This window comes from Schistocerca cancellata, chromosome 3 (genome assembly GCF_023864275.1).
Source record: "Schistocerca cancellata isolate TAMUIC-IGC-003103 chromosome 3, iqSchCanc2.1, whole genome shotgun sequence".
NCBI lineage: Eukaryota > Metazoa > Arthropoda > Insecta > Orthoptera > Acrididae > Schistocerca > Schistocerca cancellata.
In genome coordinates, this window is record NC_064628.1 from 916,625,326 (window position 1) to 916,637,638 (window position 12,313).

The 12,313-nt window shown below is 45.9% G+C and overlaps 1 non-coding gene across 1 annotated transcript; it reads left to right on the forward strand.

The window, feature by feature from the left end:
• Positions 1-10,489: 10,489 nt before the first annotated feature.
• Trnas-cga (transfer RNA serine (anticodon CGA)) lies at positions 10,490-10,563 on the forward strand. Its single transcript has one exon. It is a non-coding gene; the product is annotated as a tRNA-Ser (tRNA).
• Positions 10,564-12,313: the final 1,750 nt, after the last annotated feature.

A 12,313-nucleotide genomic window follows, 5' to 3' on the forward strand; every position in this document is an offset into this window, starting at 1 on the left:
CTGTAGTTTTTTTTTTTTTCCAAATAAGTTATGTATGTTAGCTAACCTCTCTTACGTTAGTCTCAACATCAATACTCGCCAGAAGAACGATGGAGGCAGCATGCTGGTCGCACAGACTCCTTCGAATAAATCTACACAAAATGAACCCACCCGGGTTTCGCGAGAGCTGTCTGTCGTCGAAGGATTCCCCTTTAATCGAGCGAAAGCAAAGATGGATGCTTGACCTTTGTATGGAAGCGCCAGCTGACATCACTCTGTCTTGTGGCGGGACGTAACTGCTGTGAACTGCCTTGAAAACAAGGTGGGGATTCGTATGCGGCGTCTGATGCATGCGTCTGCCGTGCTATAATGGTACAGAAGGGATTAAAAGGGACCACGTCCCACAATGCGTCAGCTGCCTGCAGCTGAAGCTTGAACAGCGTGTGCCTGCGGCCGAGTTGATTGGAGAGCGGTACAGAGGCAGATGAAAAGAAGAACAAGTAAGCATGTAAGAGGGAAAGGTACTTTTTACGGTGGTGGAAGGGGAAAAGTTGGTGTAAATGGTTTCCTACTATATAAGGACTAGAGTGCGAAGGATAATGCTCGAAGAGAAATAGTGAAAATTGTGGAAAGAGCATGTAAGAAAAGTGCTACATATTTTTTCTTCATTCATATTGTTTATCAGTTTTATCTCAGGATAATAAAGCATATTACAATAAACAAAGATAAATTCATTTTTAGCATTGTCCCACTTATTACACTTTTATTATTATAATTACAGAGTATGCAAGTATTGGGACAAGGGTTTTACAAACCCAAAGTACCGTTATCCAAGATGGCGGTGATGACGTAATCCTAGATGGCCTCGATGACGTCATCCAAGATGGCGGCGATGACTTCTTTCAGGATGGAGGATTTTGGCAGGAACTTTGAATTTTGGCGGGAAACTGCCACGCTGCTCTCCCCCCCCCCCCCCCCACCACAAAAAAGGCAGGAAGTCCAAATTCCAAGAAGATAATGCACCAAACCACCGTTATCTCTACTAAGTAAAGAAAATAGCGGAAGATAGCTAACTTGGACTACCTTCACTAACCTGTCACCCGACCACCACTTCCTCCTATAAACTGGCTCCAAGTTTGAATTTTGGCGGAAAGATAGGTCACTTGGGGTTTCGCTGCTAAGGTAAGAAAAAGGCACGAAAGAAAGAACACTTTACTAACCTCAGTCGCCCGACAGCCACCGCCGGCCGGAGTGGCCGTGCGGTTCTAGGCGCTACAGTCTGGAACCGAGCGACCGCTACGGTCGCAGGTTCGAATCCTGCCTCGGGCATGGATGTGTGTGATGTCCTTAGGTTAGTTAGGTTTAATTAGTTCTAAGTTCTAGGCGACTGATGACCTCAGAAGTTAAGTCGCATAGTGCTCAGAGCCATTTTGAACCGACAGCCACCTCCTCCTAAGGATTCGTGGGAAAAAAGAACGTCTTTATTATTTAAAGAATTTCATGCAGATGTGTTCGCCACTGGGTACAGAGCCCAACTGATATTTCGCCGCCGCCAGAGGGCGCTACCATGACATCAGGTGATAACGCAAGTACTGTTATTCAGTACTGGTGCAAAAATTTCGTTCGCCATGTGCTCTAGGAAGCAGCCACCGCACGATCCCATTATATAATCCAAGATAATCTGCTTTCTCTCACAAGGGATAAGCAGCGTGTACGGCCAGTGAGCGCGTGACTGATGACGTCACAGTCCCCATCCAGCACATTTATATTCGTGCCACAGATAGTCTTCTGGAAGTATGCTAGTGAATCCAACTGAATACATGTGACACCCACATCACGCATCTAACATATCAATTATGTAAGTAATTAATTGCAATTCAGTTTTTAATGATATTCCATACATGAATGTACTATTTGAATATTCAATTATCAAATGAGAATTTTCACATTTTCCCACTAGGAGCGCAGTGTTCATTCATGATGTAGCATCCCCTACCCCTAGAATGCTGCACTCATATTGGCTACTGCATTAGTCAATTAGTCACGTGATTGTACATCATAGAACCCCAGATGGTGGTCTGTAGAGGGAAAATGGCGCGAAAATGACTCAGGCAGCGCTGGGCTACTGGGGAGAGTAAGGAAAGTCTGCACTCTATTTTTCTTTTTGAACATTTTATTTAGGCATGGAGAACATTTATCACACTGATACAGAACACATGCTCTCACATGCTTCAGGCCATCTCACACAGCCCACAGACCGGCAAACTACTTCTAAATAACGCTCTTCAGACACGCAAACAACTCCTAAATGAACCAAACAATTTCAGTACACACTTGCAGACTACTACAAAATTGTTAAGACTTTCGTGGCCACTTGTTGACATACAGTCTATTGGCTTCTGTCTCGGATTCTTCGGCCGATGTTCATTTAATGATTTTACTGACGTTTCGCCAGCCACTTCTGCTGGCGAAACGTCAGTAAAATCATTAGGTGACCGTCGGCTGAAGACTTGAGACAGAAGCCAACAGGCAGTTTGCAGACTATTCCTCCCTGCCGCCGTTGGATAAGCAGCTGCAGCAGCAAGTCGTATACTCCTAGCTCACTCATTTGTTACATAGTTTAATTCTTAATTTCTTTGCGTGTTTTTGGTACTTGCATTGTTAAATTCATACATTTCGGGCGTATTATAGTATTTGAGAGTTGTAGCACCGCGTTTTAGTACCTGAATAGTGTAAATTCGCGTAGTCGTCTGTCTTCTGTTTTTGTTTTGAACGGCCAGTGTCGGTTGGTCGCAGTCAGTGTGCTCCCTGCCGCCGTTGGAAAAGCAGCTGCAGCAGCAAGTCGTATACTCCTAGCTCACTCATTTGTTACATAGTTTAATTCTTAATTTCTTTGCGTGTTTTTGTTACTTGCATTGTTTAATTCATAAATTTCGGGCGTATTATAGTATTTGAGAGTTGTAGCATCGCGTTTTAGTACCTGAATAGTGTAAATTCGCGTAGTCTCCTTCCGCCGCTGAGCAGTGTGTCAGCAGTGCACAAGTGGCAGCATTACTGCATTTACTAGGCAATCTCGTATTTTAATAACCGTTTAAATTTTGTGTCGATTTGTTTGCGCTCTCTGTAGATTAGTTCAGACGTTCTTTGCACAACAGTTTTTAGCATGGATAGGGACTGCAACTGCTGTGTTGGGATGCAGGCTGAGTTGCCATCCCTTCGCTCCCAGCTTCAGGCAGTGTTGGCTTCGGTCACACAGCTTGAGGCTGTTGCCAATGGGCATCACTGTGAGGGTCCGGATGGGGGTTTGTCGGGGACGGCCAGCTCGTCCCACGCATCCCCCGGTCGGGCTACAACTGTGGTTGCCCGGGATACTGCCCGCATTGAGGCTGATCCCTCACCTGTGGTAGAGTAGGAGGTCGTCTCAAGGTGTGGCAGGGGGCGAAAGACATTCCGGAGGGCTGAGCGGAAGGCCTCTCCAGTTTGTCTGACGAACCGGTTTCAGGCTCTGTTTCAGGCTCTGTCTCAGGCTGATACTGATCGTTGGCCTGACATGGCTGCCTGTCCTGTTCCAGAGGTTGCCCCTCAGTCTGCAAGATCCGGGCGGTCGCAGAGGGTGGGCTTACTGGTAGTTGGGAGCTCCAACGTCAGGCGCGTAATGGGGCCCCTTAGGGATATGGCAGCAAGGGAGGGGAAGAAGACCAAAGTGCACTCCGTGTGCATACCGGGGGGAATCATTCCAGATGTGGAAAGGGTCCTTCCGGATGCCATGAAGGGTACAGGGTGCACCCATCTGCAGGTGGTCGCTCATGTCGGCACCAATGATGTGTGTCGCTATGGATCGGAGGAAATCCTCTCTGGCTTCCGGCGGCTATCTGATTTGGTGAAGACTGCCAGTCTCGCTAGCGGGATGAAAGCAGAGCTCACCATCTGCAGCATCGTCGACAGGACTGACTGTGGACCTTTGGTACAGAGCCGAGTGGAGGGTCTGAATCAGAGGCTGAGACGGTTCTGCGACCTTGTGGGCTGCAGATTCCTCGACTTGCGCCATAGGGTGGTGGGGTTTCGGGTTCCGCTGGATAGGTCAGGAGTCCACTACACACAACAAGCGGCTACACCACGGGTAGCAGGGAGCAAAGAGAGCTTCACTCCAAGTTTAAACGCAGCCAAAACCTCTCAGACAAACAGAAGCTAAACGATGTCAAAGGTAGCGTAAGGTGGGCTATGCGTGAAGCGTTCAGTGAATTCGAAAGTAAAATACTAGGTACCGACTTGACAGAAAATCCTAGGAAGTTCTGGTCTTACGTTAAATCAGTAAGTGGCTCGAAACATCATGTCCAGACACTCCGGGATGATGATGGCATTGAAACAGAGGATGACAAGCGTAAAGCTGAAATACTAAACACCTTTTTCCAAAGCTGTTTCACAGAGGAAGACCGCACTGCAGTTCCTTCTCTAAATCCTCGCACCAACGAAAAAATGGCTGACATCGAAATAAGTGTCCAAGGAATAGAAAAGCAACTGGAATCACTCAACAGAGGAAAGTCCACTGGACCTGACTGGATACCAATTCGATTCTACACAGAGTACGCGAAAGAACTTGCCCCCCTTCTAACAGCCGTGTACCGCAAGTCTCTAGAGGAACAGAAGGTTCCAAATGATTGGAAAAGAGCACAGGTAGTCCCAGTCTTCAAGAAGGGTCGTCGAGCAGATGCGCAAAACTATAGACCTATATCTCTGACGTCGATCTGTTGTAGAATTTTAGAACATGTGTTTTGCTCGAGTATCATGTCGTTTTTGGAAACTCAGAATCTACTATGTAGGAATCAACATGGATTCCGGAAACAGCGATCGTGTGAAACCCAACTCACTTTATTTGTTCATCAGACCCAGAAAATATTAGATACAGGCTCCCAGGTAGATGCTATTTTTCTTGACTTCCGGAAGGCGTTCGATACAGTTCCGCACTGTCGCCTGATAAACAAAGTAAGAGCCTACGGAATATCAGACCAGCTGTGTGGCTGGATTGAAGAGTTTTTAGCAAACAGAACACAGCATGTTGTTATGAACGGAGAGACGTCTACAGACATTAAAGTAACCTCTGGCGTGCCACAGGGGAGTGTTACGGGACCATTGCTTTTCACAATATATGTAAATGACCTAGTAGATAGTGTCGGAAGTTCCATGCGGCTTTTCGCTGATGATGCTGTAGTATACAGAGAAGTTGCAGCATTAGAAAATTGTAGCGAAATGCAGGAAGATCTGCAGCGGATAGGCACTTGGTGCAGGGAGTGGCAACTGACCCTTAACATAGACAAATGTAATGTATTGCGAATACATAGAAAGAAGGATCCTTTATTGTATGATTATATGATAGCGGAACAAACACTGGTAGCAGTTACTTCTGTAAAATATCTGGGAGTATGCGTGCGGAACGATTTGAAGTGGAATGATCATATAAAATTAATTGTTGGTAAGGCGGGTACCAGGTTGAGATTCATTGGGAGAGTCCTTAGAAAATATAGTTCATCAACAAAGGAGGTGGCTTACAAAACACTCGTTCGACCTATACTTGAGTATTGCTCATCAGTGTGGGATCCGTACCAGATCGGGTTGACGGAGGAGATAGAGAAGATCCAAAGAAGAGCGGCGCGTTTCGTCACAGGGTTATTTGGTAACCGTGATAGCGTTACGGAGATGTTTAACAAACTCAAGTGGCAGACTCTGCAAGAGAGGCGCTCTGCATCGCGGTGTAGCTTGCTCGCCAGGTTTCGAGAGGGTGCGTTTCTGGATGAGGTATCGAATATATTGCTTCCCCCTACTTATACCTCCCGAGGAGATCACGAATGTAAAATTAGAGAGATTAGAGCGCGCACAGAGGCTTTCAGACAGTCGTTCTTCCCGCGAACCATACGCGACTGGAACAGGAAAGGGAGATAATGACAGTGGCACGTAAAGTGCCCTCCGCCACACACCGTTGGGTGGCTTGCGGAGTATAAATGTAGATGTAGATGTAGATGTAAATAATGCAACACGGTGATATGTACACACACTCAGTACTCGCAAGCTGTCCAAATTGCGCATGGCACAGCCTACAGGCCACTCTCGCAAAATAATGCAATCAATGCACGCAAGTACCCCCCCCCCCCCCCACACCCTGTCCACCTGACCACGAAGTGACACCGCCATCGTCTTTCAAACCACGCACAGAACCCCCGCTCGGGTCCCACTAGCATGAGGCGGCCACATCCCTTCCATGATTTCTGAGAAATTCCTGTCCAAGTACGTGTTCACCTAGACACAGGTTCTGGGGCGACCGACCGAGGATGCGCGCGCTGTGACAGTCATGAGCCGCCTTCGAACGCAGGTGAGAGTAGCATCCCGCCACCGTTGATGACGTGTGCGGACAGCAGCGAAGACTTACTTACAGACTGCAGACGCTCCAAGATTGGCCGCGCGCGTGGGTTCGTCGCCACCCTCGCTCTAACTGCGGTGCGGCGAAGGCACTGCAGAAATCCATTCCAGACTTCTTTCTCCTTAGTTATTCTAATCGACCATGCCTGACGTGTGGTTGATGCTTCGCTGCTCGTTATACTTACCATCGCAAGCGCATCTAGCAATGTGTTCAACCTTATACTGAAGCGACATTGCTATATAAAATAATAACAAGTCAAACTCTAGTAAATTGCATGTCGTTGTTGTTGTGGTTTTCAGTCCTGCGACTGGTTTGATGCAGCTCTACATGCTACCCTATCCTGTGCAAGCTTCTTCATCTCCCAGTACCTACTGCAGCCTACATCCTTCTGAATCTGCTTAGTGTATTCATCTCTTGGTCTCCCTCTACGATTTTTACCCTCCACGCTGCCCTCCAATACTAAATTGGTGATCCCTCGATGTCTCAGAACATATCCTGCCAACCGATCCCTTCTTCTCGTCAAGTTGTGCCACAAACTCCTCTTCTCCCCAATTCTATTCAATACCTCCTCATTAGTTATGTGATCTACCCATCTAATCTTCAGCATTCTTCTGTGGCACCACATTTCGAAAGCTTCTATTCTCTTCTTGTCCAAACTATTTATCGTCCATGTTTCACTTCCATACATGGCTACACTCCATACAAATACTTTCAGAAACGTCTTCCTGACACTTAAATCAATACTCGATGTTAACATATTTCTCTTCTTCAGAAACGCTTTCCTTGCCATTGCCAGTCTACGTTTAATATCTTCTCTACTTCGACCATCGTCAGTTATTTTGCTCCCCAAATAGCAAAACTCCTTTACTACTTTAAGTGTCTCATTGCCTAATCTAATTCCCTCAGTATCACCCGACTTAATTCGACTACATTCCATTATCCTCGTTTTGCTTTTGTTGATGTTCATCTTATATCCTCCTTCCAAGACAATGTCCATTGCGTTCAACTGCTCTTTCAAGTTCTTTGCTGTCTATGACACAATTACAATGTCATTGGCGAACCTCAAAGTTTTTATTTCTTCTCCATGGATTTTAATACCTATTCCGAATTTCTCTTTTGTTTCCTTTACTGCTTGCTCAATATACAGATTGAATAACATTGGGGAGAGGCTACAACCCTGTCTCACTCCCTTCCCAACCACTGCTTCCCTTTCATGTCCCTCGACTCTTATGACTGCCATCTGGTTTCTGTACAAACTGTAAATAGCCTTTCGTTCCCTGTATTTTACCCCTGCCACCTTTAGAATTTGGAAGAGGGTATTCCAGTCAACATTGTCAAAAGCTTTCTCTAAGTCTACAAATGCTAGAAACGTAGGTTTGCCTTTCCTTAATCTTTCTTCTCAGATAAGTCGTAAGGTCAGTATCGCCTCACGTGTTCCAATATTTCAACGGAATCCAAACTGATCTTCCCCGACGTTGGGTTCTACCAGTTTTTCCATTCGTCTGTAATGAATTCGTGTTAGTATTTTGCAGCTGTGGCTTATTAAACTGATTGTTCGGTAATTTTCACATCTGTCATCACCTGCTTTCTTTGGGATTGGAATTATTATATTCTTCTTGAAGTCTGAGGGTACTTCACCTGTCTCATACATCTTGCTCACCAGATGGTAGAGTTTTGTTAGGACTGGCTCTCCCAAGGCCGTCAGTAGTTCTAATGTAATGTTGTCTACTCCCGGGACCTTGTTTCGGCTCAGGTCTTTCAGTGCTCTGTCAAACTCTTCACGCAGTATCGTATCTCCCATTTCATCTTCACCTACATTCTATTCCAATTGTATAACATTGTTCTCAAGTACATCGCCCTTGTATAGACCCTCTATATACTGCTTCCATCTTTCTGCTTTCCCTTCTTTGGTTAGAACTGTGTTTACATCTGAGCTCTTGATATTCATACAAGTGGTTCTCTTTTCTCCAAAGGTCTCTTTAATTTTCCTGTAGGCAGTATCTATCTTACCCCTAGTGAGATGAGCCTTACATCCTTACATTTGTCCTCTAGCCATCCCTGCTTAGCCATTTCGCACTTCCTGTCGATCTCATTTTTGAGACGTTTGTATTCCTTTTTGCCTGCTTCATTTACTGCATTTTCATCAATTAAATTCAATATTTCTTCTGTTATCCAAGGATTTCTACTAGCCCTCGTCATTTTACCTACTTGATCCTCTGCTGCCTTCACTACTTGATCCCTCAGAGCTACCCATTCTTCTTCTACTGTACTTCTTTCCCCCACTGCTGCCAATTGTTCCCTTATGCTCTCCCTGAAACTCTCTACAACCTCTGATTTAGTCAGGTTATCCAGGTCCCATCTCCTTCCCACATTTTTGCAGTTTCTTCAATTGTAAACTGCAGTTCATAACCAATAGATTATGGTCAGAGTCCACATCTGCCGCTGGAAATGTCTTACAATTTAAAACCTGATACCTTTTAGTATCTCCGGGATTCTTCCATGTATACAACCTTCTTTTATGATTCTTAACTAGGTTAGGTTAGGTTAGGATCTATATAATTCAATACTATTTCTAGCGCATTCTGTCTCGATGCCATATCACAGGTTCCGCCATATATCCACTGAGTTATAGGCGATTGCTGATTGAGAAGGAACACAAACAGTAATAGTAGATGATGTGCCGATTGAGGTCATAAGAATAAAAATGTACACTAGCTTCTCAGATCTCTAGTGTTACGCCATCCGCTAGAAATGATGTCAATCATTTGGAATCAGATCTCTCCATTCAAGCACATACCTGCATCCGATCACATCCACAAGTGAATCATATTTCTGGCACTCCCATATCTCGAACCGAGTCACCTTTCCCGAACCTATCTGCTACAGTAAAACTGCAACATGGTTTTAGTCACCCCCTATGTACCTTGCAACTGCTCCCATTTCTACAGCTTTCCGCATGTGATCGTTCCAATTTAAGTCTGAACTGAGCAGAAGTCGGAGAAAGACATACCCACCACGTTCCACAACCAGTGTAGAAAATGGACGACCTGAGTTAGTGCAAGAGGACATTGTTTTGACCATTTGGCGGAAATGCGCGCAATGTTGTACGTCGCCAAACTACATACAAGTACTACAGATCCACGTCCATTCAAATCAATCAGCCCAACATGCTGCCATCGCTATTCTCGACCCCCAACATAGAAAAGTTACTAACTATAAAAGCTTACCCATTTAGAAGTCATCTAGGCACCGATGCGGGCGCAATGACGGATAGCTGTAGCGTGCTCCAGCGCGGAGAAACAGATTTCGCAGTGCTTCCCCAAAATAGCGAAGCGTGCAGCCATCCAAGCATTCCTAACTGTTTACCAAGTCCCTCACCGAATTTACACCTCAAACTGCTACTGCTACTAACGCCTATTAAATATACAGGCGCTGCAGAGGTCACTTTAAAGTTTGACCAGCTGTAATCTAGGCGAATAATCTTATGCCGCAGACTATACTAAGTCGCATGAGACGCACCCTCTGGTGCTGGTTCAGACACGCTTTTGTTCAATGCCAAACATTTCGTTTCTCTGTCATGACTTTGACGCCAGTGTCAGGTTCTAAACTGACATTAAGATGTTCTGACCTAAGGCGTTTCATAGGAAATTAAACGTTGCATGGTGTAAACCATATTCTTACAGATGATAGCATAACACGCCACACATCGGTTTACTTTAAATAATAGACAATTACAACATAAGCGAACTCGAAGACATTTACCATGTTGGCATGGGTCTGCAAACTACAGTTCGTAGGTGATTCATGAGCTCTACATTTATACTCCTCTCTCACACTGATGGAATAGCTCATGACTGCGTTCCGTTTCGACTGATTCCTTATATTGCACTCATGTGCTCGATCGGTGTTTCGGCGCTCTCCACCCCAGAAGTTGCTGTCTATCCACCAAAACTTTTTCCCCAACTCATACGAACAACATCAGTCAATCATTATCCAGTGCACGGATGGAGTGGAAAAGATAACAACCATGTACTCTACTAATAAGCATCACAGTCGAGAGCGTGAACAATTTTACAGTAAGGACGGGGCGTGAGTGGTGTTTGGGTAGCTCAGTTGGTAGAGCACTTGCCCGCGAAAGGCAAAGGTCCCGAGTTCGAGTCTCGGTCCGTACACAGTTTTAATCTGCCAGGAAGTTTCATATCAGCGCACACTCCGCTGCAGAGTGAAAATCTCATTTTGGAAACATCCCCCAGGCTAGTTCTGCAAGGTTCGCAGGAGAGCTTCCGTAAAGTTTGGAAGGTAGGAGACGAGGTAACTGACAGAAGTAAAGCTGTGAGGACGGGACTTGAGTCGTGCTTGGGTAGCTCAGTGACAGCCGGCACGGTAGCTCAGCGTGTTCGGTCAGAGGGTTACGTGCCCTCTCTAATAAAAAAAAAACTGAGTTAATCGATCAACAACGAACTTAAACGGATGTCTTACGACGTCCGCCCCGAGCAGATGCAATGAACGAAAGAGAAAAAAATGAGATTAAAAAAAAAGAAATGCAAAGGTCCTGAGTTCGAGTCTCGGTCCGCCCACAGTTTTCATCTGCCAGGAAGTTTCATATCAGCGCACAGTCCGCTGCAGAGTGAAAATCTCATTCTGGATTTTACAGTAACTTCAACACCGGCCATTGATGTGACAGCATATTCCCCCAATTTCAATATCATAGCTAAACCACCCCTTCTCCAAGTTGCGAGTATCAGTGCGAACATGGATAGATGACTGTGCACTACATCCATTGAGTATTAATTCTCGAACATATAAATCATCATAGTATACCAGGTGGCGCTCCACATATTTCTATCACCTCGAGCAAAGTGTTTAATTTACGATCTATGTCTCTGCGTAGGGGAGTCACGGCGCATTCTCACTGAGTAAAATTATAAAATGAAAGACGCTCCTCACATAGTCATTGACCAACCCGCCATGCAACACCATTAGCGAATTAATCTGCAACCGAGCAGAGGAAGACAGCTACACGCCACCTCTCGTGAATGAATGGAGCTTTCCGAGTCCTCACTCATCTTGAGATGCGTAAGTATAAAATGGAATTAGAGATGACAGCCCAGGACATGTAACTAAGGACGTACGTGAAATGGCACCTCAGACAACATACAAAGTATCTGAGGACGCTCTTCTGAGTCTCGAGCGACGATTTGGACACAATCCGCCTGAAAATGACGCACAGCCGCTTCTGGGGGGGGGGGGGGGGGGGGGGCAAGAACTTCGGACGGAACGCCTAACACGACACAGCACGGTAACAGAACGTCCTAATTCACAGAAGGCTGGGCTCTGAGCACTATGGGACTTAACATCTGTGGTCATCAGTCCCTTAGAACTTAGAACTACTTAAACCTAACACACACATCCATGCCCGAGGCAGGATTCGAACCTGCGACCGTAGGAGTCGCGCGGTTCCGGACTGAGCGCCTATAACCGCTAGTCCTAATTCACAGAAGGACTCAAATGACGACAATCGGAAGATAAAACGTCTAGCACATCTTGGACGCCATTCAGCACTTAATTCAGCTATATTGACAACGGATAATAACCAGGAAGGACGCACACAGCGTTCGGAACAGCCGCAGCTAGAAGGAAGTGCTAGAGCCGCAGCTATTGGTCGGCGCACACCAGGGGACAGAGGGCGAGAAGCGGGGTGGACTGCAGAGGGAACGCCTAGCACAGCGTAGGCGTAAATACCGGACTCGTTCCACACTGGAATCAGTAACAGGCAGCACCTGAAGAGAGGACTGCGAGTCACGCAGTTGAAATATCGTGCAACGCACGAAGTGATGGGCGCTATCGACAGGGGATCTCAAGTTGATTCCGTATTTCTAGATTTCCGGAAAGCTTTTGACACCGTTCCTCACAAGCGACTTC